The 10,546-nt window shown below is 40.7% G+C and overlaps 1 pseudogene; it reads right to left on the bottom strand.

Moving 5' to 3' along the window:
- Nucleotides 1-4,688: 4,688 nt before the first annotated feature.
- LOC100344495 (small ribosomal subunit protein uS8-like) lies at nucleotides 4,689-5,078 on the bottom strand (annotated as a pseudogene).
- Between the last annotated feature and the right edge of the window lie 5,468 nt (nucleotides 5,079-10,546).

The raw sequence follows: 10,546 nt of genomic DNA, 5'->3' as shown, positions 1-10,546 counted from the left end.
AATATGAGGTTAGAAAGGAGAGGGGAAATTGGTATTATTGAGAGGCTATTTATGTGAGCATGGTCAGAGATATAGCTTTATGCATCTTGAAAAATCTTCAAGAAAAGATGAGTGTTAAGTCATGTTTTGAAAGGATTAGGAGTTGATGGAAGACACAGGGATATATCCAGATGCAGTGAACTGAAATGACCTATGAAAGTCAAGGTAATAGGACTGGTGAATGGAAAGTAAATTAGATGAAAAAGAAGGCCTTCACGGGGTGTGCTGAGAAATTAATTTGTTAAGATTAGGAGGGAATTGATGCTAGACTGAAGAGTGAAGCCTGAACTTAATACAGTATGTAAGACAAATGGATAGAGTTCTTTTGAAAAGTTTAAATACAGGCTATCTGTCACAGTGTGGCAGATTCCTGAGCTGTACAGTAAACTCATTTCCATAGCCATATCACTTTTCAAGTCTCCCTGTGATCAGGTGCAGTTTAAGGACTGAGACTGAACTAATGGGAGGAGACCAGAGGTGATGCGTGGCCCTTCTAAAGCTGGTCCCCCAAATCCTCCATAGTGAGAATTTCTGTGCTCCTCTCTCCTCTTACCTTGGATAATAATGCTCAGAAAGACCTGGAAAATAAAGTGTTCAAAATGATCTATTGTCTGAGTCCTGGATCCCTGATTTACTATGTGAAACAAATCCTTCCAACCATAAGAAGGAATGCAAAGTTCTGGACTGTCTGCTTGAAACGATAGTTATTTAACCACTCAATTATGTGTTAGGTTTAGTCAAGATACAGCATAGTATATAATTATTGTCATTTTCTATTGCTATAATAAAATGCCTGAGGCTGGGTACTTTACAAAGCAAACAGGCACATTTAGTTCCCAGTTGTGGTTGTTAAAGAGCATGGCAGCTTCTTTCTTTTGACTCTGAAAGGGCCTTATGGGAGATGGCATCACAATGTGAGGAGTGCGTGTGAGAGTGTTAAGTGGCATATACAGAGAAAAAAAAAAGGATTCAAGAGAAGTTCCTAATTTCCTTATAATAGCCCATTCTCATGAGAACTGTCACACACACAAAAACATTCACCTCCTCCTGCAAGAATGACACTAATGTTTTCTGAAGGTGTTGCTCTAAGTGAACCAGCTATCTGTCACTAGCTCTCCTTCTGAATGCTCTAGTATCTCTTACCATCACTACACCAGGCCTGAAGTTTGCAGCACGTGAGCCTTTGGATATAAGTATGGACATATTTAAACCCTATCCAAACCATAACATTTATGAAGAAGCCTGGGCAATGCATAAAGAAAATAAGAAGCCATTCAATGCATGTTAATGATGTAGGGTTTTACTCTGAGTGATGGAATAATTCCACTTTGACCAAAAACCGTCTTAGCTATAGATATTCTGAGTATATTTGTTAAAGGAGCTAGCTGTCCTAGATAATACATTTTTATTGTCTTACACAAAAGAAGTATTTAGGAACTATGATATAGATGAAGATAAACAGAAAAAGATAAAATTTTTTTTTCATTTTTATTTTATAGAAAATTCTCTGTAAAGGCATTTTCATGTCTTTATCTGCCCCTTTCAATAAAGCTGCTTACATATTGAAGGCTGAATTGATTTTGACATAAAAACTTGGACTGATACTTTCTCTATTTGGTACCTGGATAACTGCCTTACCCTAATGTGAGTCCTGATGATGAGATAAATCAATGCCATCATCTGTTAACAGGTCTCAGCATAGATAAAGATAGAAGAGATGGATGAACATGGGATGGCTACCTAATAGAGGCAAGCTGAAGAGGAAAGGGAACCAGAGGGTGCTATGGGGGTGTTTCAGGACATGTTTTCCCATAGCATGGCACCTTAGTGTTTGAATAAACAGCAGAGATGTCACTTTCTTTCATAATACCCAGCAAGGAATCTCTGACCTTCCAGGTCAGAGGATATCTATTCGACAAATGTCATCCTTTACCTGGAACAAAATTAAAAAAGAATAATTTTATTAAATACGCAGAGAGGAATTTGAACAAACAGGGCTTGCTAAATTCCCACCAGTTCATTCCTGTGATTACCATTAGGTCCCTCTTCCTTTACAACTGTATTTCTTCACAATTGCATACTTGTCAGCAGGTTAAGCCACTGCCTACATTGCCAGTGCCAGTGTCCCATATGGGTGTCAGTTTGAGTCCCATCTACTTCGCTTCCAATTTGGCTTCCTGCTAATGTGCCTAGGAAAGCAGCAAAAGATGGCCCAATTTCTTGGGCCCTTGCCCTCACATGAGAGACCCAGATGAATTTCCTGGCTTCTGACTTTGGCCTGGCCCAGCCCATTGTGGCCACTGAGAAGTGAACCACTGGATGGAAGAGCTTTCTCTATCTCTCCCTCTCTCTCTCTAACTCTGCCTTTCAATTAAATAAATCTTTTTAAAAACTGCACAGGTTTTTGTTTGAGCATTCACTCACAAAATCTCCCATGTCTTCTAAAACTTACTTATTCAATCAGTTTTATGCTTTTATTTTGTTAATGGCTTTTATTATGGGGACCTCAGCCATGAACCTAAGATGGAAATAAAAGATATTTTTTCATTTATAGTTTCTCACCCAGAGAGGAATGGCCAAGAGACTGCCATTGCCACTGGAGCCTTTGGAAGATCAGAATTCTTGCCAAGATGAGCTCTCCCAGATCTCTCTGTACTGCCTGGCTCTGAGAAGAAGGTACAAAATATTTTGCTTTTCTTTTCTTTTCCAAATTAAGATTAGTAGGTTAAAATTCTCTTGTTTGGATTGTGACTCTGGTTATGTATGACTTTGATGTATTCATTTGTTATTGATCCTTTCCCTCCCAGGGAGAGCCATATCTTTCCTGATTGTCTTTTGTGTCTTGGAAACTTGACTAGTCATTTCCACATCAAACCTAGCACACAAAAAATACATAGGTATCTCTCTTTTGGTCTTTATTAAGGGTCCTTATTTCCTAATAAATGCTGATATGTCACATAAAAATTATATTAAATACATTTGTTTGCTTTTTCTTGTTAATTTTTTGTTACGGGAACTCCAACATGAATCTTAGATGGACACATGCTCAACCAAATGATAAAGGGAGAAAAAGGAAGTGTTAGAAATGGAATTAGGCCTAATCCAACAATTGAATACTTAGAGGATTTTGTGAAATGAGTCCCATAAGAGAACTTCAAGGACACAGGTACTAATAAGTAGTAGTAGCTTAGCTGGATACTTCCTAATCTTTTTATGACACACATAAGAATTATGTTCATTGCACAGTTTGGTAAATGAATATGCTTGCTCATGGCTGGAAATGCAGGCCAATGACTTAAACTGGTAGCAAAGCTGGCTAACGTAAAATGAATATCCCTTTCATAGGATAGTTCCTGGGAAGCAGCCATTCAGCTATGGAGTAAATATCCAAGCTTACTTTGTGTCTAACTGTGGCCATATGAGAGTAGTTCTCGCCAATGGAAGGCAAATAAAAATGCGGCACTTTGGAGCGAATATTATTAAAAAAGTGAGTGAGGAGAGAATTGCTGGCTAAATCTTCCCACTGGAAAGAACCAGCTACTAACTATAAATATTAAGCCTTGCTATTACATAAGGAAAAAATAAACTACTACACTGCTGTGTCATTGGAATGTCCAGTTATTATAACTTCTAGCAATATCTTAACTAAAACACCCCAATATTTCACCTCAACTGTAGCCCATGCAAATGTTATGTCACAGTTGGAAATGTCTGCCTGAGGTCACTCAGGTAACTTGTTAAATACATGAATGCAATGGGAGTGTTGGAAACAGCCTTCCTTCACTTTATCACTAAGTGCTTCCAGTTCATTAGGGGGACATTTTTCAGGAAAGAGGCAAACTAACATTTATTAAATTCCTAGCATTATAACCTTGGGAGTAATGATTAATCTCATTCTGAGATTTTTTTCATTCAAGTTTCATGGAATTTTATGCAAAAATTTAGGTCTATTTACCGATACCATGGTTTATCCTTTTCCTTGGTATTTTATCTTTTTTTTTCTTTAAATTCTTTTTTTTTCTTTTTTTGTCCATTGAGCTTTAATTTTTTTTAACTTTTATTTAATGAATATAAATTTGCAAAGTACGATTTATGGATTACAATGGCTTCCCCCACATACCGTCCCTCCCACCCACTACCCTCCCCTTTCCCACTCCCTCTCCCCTTCCATTCACATCAAGATTCATTTTCGATTATCTTAATATACAGAAGATCAGCTTAGTATACATTAAGTAAGGATTTCAACAGTTTGCTCCAACACAGAACAATAATAGATGATTTTTTTTAAATGATGATGAAATCAGATCAGACCTATTGTCATGTTTAATCCCAGTGAGAGTCAAGTTGGGAGTTGATAATTTCTTTTCTTTTTCTTTTCTTTTTTTTTTTTTTTTTACAGAGGATCAGTTTAGTATACATTAAGTAAAGATTTCAACAGTTTGCACCCCCATAGAAACACAAAGTGAAATATATTGTTTGAGTACTCGTTATAGCATTAAATCTCAATACACAGCACATTAAGGACAGAGATCCTACATGAGGAGTAAGTGCACAGTGACTCCTGTTGTTGACTTTACCAATTGACACTCCTGTCTATGGCATCAGTAGTCTCCCTATTGAGCTTTAATTTGTATGTGTGGATTACATCCCTAGAAAAAGAATCCCAAGATTTTCTCTCCTGTGTATTTTCGTCTTGCTTCTTCATGGTCCATCACACCAGCTGAGGCTGCCAGTACAAGGAAACCAAACTGGTGGGATGGAGGCAGATTATTCTACTATTTTTCTAGATCTTTCAGCTGCACATCAAACCTGGGCCTGATCACCCCACATTTGGTTAAGTTGTCTGTGAGCTTCATAACAATTTTCCCAGCTCTGTGATCATCAGTGATTTCAAGTTTGCGAAGGTAGCCATGCTTCTTCATCACAGTTAGAAACCTCACGATGAGTTTGGAGCATGGCCTAATAAGAACCTGGTGTTTGCCCCCTTTTTCAGCATTGTTGATGCTTTTCAGATCATCAGCCAGGACGTTCATGCACACCAGTGTGGTGGCACAGAAACATGGCAGAAAAAGAGATATTTTATTTATTTCTACCAACAGACAATCCAGAAGGAATGCTTTTATCTCAGGGCATATCAGTTGGGAATTTTAAATTAAAACTATTAAAGTTACAACTCTGACTTAATAATATTAAGGAGGAGATCTTTGCAAATAAATAGTCTTAAGTTCATTTCAGATCTACTGACCTAGGTCTTCAAAAATATCACCATTTTCAGTTCTGCTTTCTCAAGTTTAGCCTAGTTCTATGCCTCCTCCTAGTGGTGGTGGCTGCCAGCTTTAACGTCACATCAGTTTTTTTAAATTTTATTTTACTTGAGAGGCAGAGTTACAGACAGAGGAAGAGACATAGAGACGTCTTTCATCTGCTGGTTCACTACCAAATGGTCACAACAGCCGGAGCTGGACAGAACTGAAGCCAAGAGCTAGGAGCTTCTTCTGGATCTCCCACATGGCTGTAAAGACTCAAGCGCTTGGCTCATGCTCCACTACTTTCCCAGGCCATAGCAGAGAGCTGGATTGGAAGTGGAGCAGCCGGACTAGAACTGGCACCGATATGGGATGCTAGCGCCGCAGGCAGATGCTTAACCTACCTACAGCACAGCACCACACAGCGCCGGCCCCAATGTCATATCATTTTAACATACAGTTTACCAAAGGGTATTTCACCATTCATGCCAAAGTCCCATCATTAACTCTTAGTGTTCTTATTCTAATTCAGGTCATACTCCAATCTCTGAACTAGTCATTTTGGGAAAAAAAAAAAAAAAAAAGGCAAGCAAGCATTGGTTAGCCTAGCATCCGTTGTCTAAGTCATCCCTGGAACCTTACGTGAATTCAGCTTTATCCATATATATGTATTAAAATGATAAGGAAAATTTTCCTAAAATTATGATTTATGTAAGAATAAAGTTTGGAGGGAAAATCCAAAGCTTTCTCTGTTTCTTTTAAGGAACCATGTTTCATCTAAGGAATCCTACTCTCTGAGTTTCCCACATCTGAGACAACTAAGTGTTCTCAACATTACCTTGTTTCATCAGTTTTTTTTTTTTTTTTTAAATCCCTTTCTCTGATTACCTGACCATCTTATACCTATAAGAACCCAACCATATAGTCTCAATTCTCATTTGGTCTGAAGATGGCTATTCCATTTTATCCACAAGTCTGTCCAAACAACCCCTCATTTTGATAAGAAACTTTGGTATTTTACTAAAACTACCTGCCTGTTCTACTTTCTTCCAAAGAAAAATTTCAATAAAAATATAATCATGGGGCTGGTACTGTGGCTTAGGGGGTAAAGCCACCACTTGCAGTACAGTATCCCATATGGGAACCAGTTCAAGTCCTGATTGCTCCATTCCAATCCAGTTTCCTGCTATGGCCTGGGAAAGCAGTAGAAAATGGATAAACTCCTTGGGCCCCTGCATTCACATGGGAGACCCAGAAGAAGCTCCTGGCATCTGGCTTAGGATTGGCCCAGCTCTGGCCATTGGGGCCATTTGGGGAGTGAACCAACAGATGGAAGAGTGCTCTCTCTCTCTCTCTCTCTGCCTCTCTATAATTCTGCCTTTCAAATAGAGAAATAAATATTATAAATAAATCAATCCATGAATCTTTAAAAATGTAGTCATCTTTAACATACAAAGAACAACTTGTCAAGTTTATGTGCAACATTCAAGCACAAATATTGCACAAGATTATAAGTTGGTAAATGTGAGAAATTTAAGAATTTCTCTTAGAATCCTTATTGTTTCTCATGCTAGAGAGGAGTGTGTAGAGGTAAATTTATATAAATATTTAAAAGGCAGAGTAACAAAATGAGGGAAAATCATAGAGAGAAAACAGGGAAATTTGATCTGTCTTCTAAATGCTGATTCACTTTGTAAATGCCCACAACTGCTGGGATCGGGCCAGCCTAAAATCATGAGCCAGGAACTCCATCTGGGTCTCCCACATGGTGATAGGGACCTAAATACTTGGTTCATTGTATGATCCCTCCTAGGCACGTAACAGGAAATTGGATTCAAAGTACTTGGCAGCTAGAACTCAGACCAGCACTCTGATATGGGATTCAGGGATCCAAATCTGTGGCTTACCCTGCTGCAATACAACGCCTACCCCAAGAAGAGGATTGTTGAAGGATGTTTTGATTGCTTCTTGGCCTTTTGGCTAAGATCAAGTGAAGGATGTTTTGAGTTCTAAGAGCATGCCTGCCTCATGGCCAATATACATAGTGACTTTGAGATGACATCTTGCTGAGTTTTTCAAACACGGTTATGAGGGAATATTACTGTACTTGAACAGAACTGTGATGATAGCCCAATTCACTCAGTTATGTGTGAGATCTTCTAACATCCTAGGCAAGGATTAAGTAGCACTGGATAACATCTCAGTCAGCAAAGCACTGTTGACATGTATGCTCAAGCAGCTTTTGTCCAATTCTTATGAAAGAGATGACTTTCAAGGAAGGATATAGTCAATAGTAACATAAAGGTGAAAAAAATGTTTATAGCCTTTTAAGAAGTTTTAAAGTGCTGCTGGAGGTAATATATAGATGGACATTGATAATACAGTGTAATTCATGCAACAGATTCACAGGTGTTATGGAAACAGAGATAAGAAAATGTTATCACTAATAGTTAGACATTAAATGCTTTATTATAACCGATATTATTATGTGTTTCACCATAAGCTTTTAAGCAATGATGAGGACTTGTTAACTGGGAAGAAGAGTTGTAGTTTGAAGAATATTTTTGGCACCTGTCTGTATGATAGAAATTGAAGGACTTGATACAGTACATTCTCAAAGATCCTAGGTGACTTGGACCATTCCCTAAGCTCATGCTCAGTGGACAGAACTGTGAACAAGAAAGGATTCCACAGTGACCAGATTGGGGTAAAGCATGTATAAAAGTGAGGGATTCTGAAAGTGATTATACTCTGCTGCTGTCATCAAATACATGATGCTGGATACTTTATAAAGAATAAAAATCTGTTTATTCATCCTTCTGGAAGGCTAGGAAGTCCAAGACGGAGGGTGGCGTCTGGAGAGGGCTTTCATGCTCAGTCACCCAAGGTAGAAGAGTGAAGTGCTCTTCGTGTGTGTGTGTGTGTGTGTGTGTGTGTATGAGAGAGAGAGAGAGAGAGAGAGAGAGAAAGTAGGTCAGACTCTAGGTTTTATAGCCAACCCAGTCCTTCAATAACAGTATTAATCTATTCATATTGGCAGGATTCTGATGAAAAAATCCCCTCTTAAGGGTCTCACCCCTCCAAACTTTTGCACTAGGGATTAAGTTTCAACACATGCTTTTAAAGAGACACATTCATAGCATAGTACCCTGGTTAGTGATGGGGGACATGTGAACAGGGTATCTCTGCATGCTCCTTTTTTTAAAATTTATTTTTTTACAGGCAGAGTTAGAGAGAGAGAGAGAGAGAGAGAGAGAGGTCTTCTTTTTCTGTTGGTTCACCCTCCAAGTGGCTGCTATGGCCGGTACATTGCAGCCGGCGTACTGCCAGGACCCAGGTGCTTCTTCCTGGTCTCCCACGCGGGTGCAGGGCCCAAGCACTTGGGCCATCCTCCACTGCACTCCCGGGCCACAGCAGAGAGCTGGACTGGAAGAGGAGCAACTGGGACAGAATCCGGCACCCCGACCGGGACTAGAACCTGGGGTGCCAGTGCTGCAGGCGGAGGATTAGCTTAGTGAGCTGTGGCGCCGGCCCTGCATGCTCTTTGAAACAGAACAATAAATGGTCAGGGACATATTTTGGACCCTTTTAAAAATGGACTTAGAAGATCCAAACCCCTCCTTCCCAGAAGAAAACAGGAACATCAAGGGAGACAGGGACAGCCTGTAACGCTCCCACTGGCCATCCACTTGGAGTCTTCACCTAAGCCCGACACAGAATCTTCTAAGGGAAAGGGTTGTTACCAAAATGTGGCAGAGTTTTTTATTTTTAATTTATTTTGGCAAATGGTAGCTCAATAGTGAGGAGGCATACTATCAGAGGAAGGGTCAACCTGGAAACACAAGAGACAAATCCGACAGAGGACCAGGAAGGAACATTATAGGGAAGGATCATTTGGTAACTCTGGCATTGTGCCATCTAATTAAGTGTGAAGGGCTTATGTAGTCTAAATTGCTTTAACTATAATTCTTCATATAAATTTTAAATTTCTTCCTTTCTAAATTTATTTTAAAGCCATATATGCATAAAAGATAAGTGATAAAAGCCAATTATTTAGCTAGACTATTTATTTGATACTTGGAAAATCTTCCTTTGGATTGTAAGGAAATTATGGAATTTATATCTAACTTAAATATTTCTGTCAAAATTAATTTATTTTTTGAAATATTTATTTATTTGTTTAAAATGAAGAGAGGCAGAAAGAGAGAGAGAGAGAGAGGTCTTCCATCCAATGGTTCACTCCCTGGATGACCACCACGGCTGGAGCTATGCCAATCCGAAGCCAGGAGCCAGGAGCTTCTTCCAGGTCTCCCATGTGGGTGCAGGGGCCCAAGGACATGGGCCATCTTCTACTGCTTTCCCAGGCCATAGCAGAGAATTGGATCAGAAGAGGAGCAGCCGGGACTCAAATCGGTGCCCATATGGGATGCTGGCATTGCAGACAGCAGCTTTACCCACTATGTCACAGTGCCGGCCTCATAAATAATGTATTTTTAAACCTAAGTATATCTCAGAAGAACAAGAACATGGAAAAACAATGTATTTGTGTGTAAAGTACATCATTGAGATTTTTTTTTTTTTTTTGACAGGCAGAGTGGACAGTGAGAGAGAGAGAGAGAGAAAGGTCTTCCTTTTTCCGTTGGTTCACCGCTCCCCCCCCCCCCCCCCCCCCCGCCATGGCCGTTGCAGCCAGTGCACCGCGCTGGTCTGAAGCCAGGAGCCAGGTGTTTCTCCTGGTCTCCCATGCGGTGCAGGGCCCAAGCACTTGGACCATCCTCCACCGCCCTCCTGGGCCACAGCAGAGAGCTGGACTGGAAGAGGAGTGACCATGACAGAATCTGGCAGCCCGATTGGGACTAGCACCTGGGGTGCTGGCGCCGCAGGCAGAAGATTAGCCTAGTGAGCCGTGGCACAGGCCATCATTGAGATTTTTTTTTTTTTTTTTTTTGACAGGCAGAGTGGACAGTGAGAGAGAGAGACAGAGAGAAAGGTCTTTCTTTTGCCATTGGTTCACCCTCCAATGGCCGCCGCGGCCGGCGCGCTGCGGCCGGCGCACCGCGCTGATCTGATGGCAGGAGCCAGGAGCCAGGTGCTTTTCCTGGTCTCCCATGGGGTGCAGGGCCCAAGCACCTGGGCCATCCTCCACTGCACTCCCTGGCCACAGCAGAGGGCTGGCCTGGAAGAGGGGCAACCGGGACAGAATCCGGCGCCCCGACCGGGACTAGAACCCGGTGTGCCGGCGCCGCTAGGCGGAGGATTAG

This window comes from Oryctolagus cuniculus, chromosome 4, assembly GCF_964237555.1.
Source record: "Oryctolagus cuniculus chromosome 4, mOryCun1.1, whole genome shotgun sequence".
NCBI lineage: Eukaryota > Metazoa > Chordata > Mammalia > Lagomorpha > Leporidae > Oryctolagus > Oryctolagus cuniculus.
This window is presented reverse-complemented; position numbering and strand designations above follow the sequence as displayed.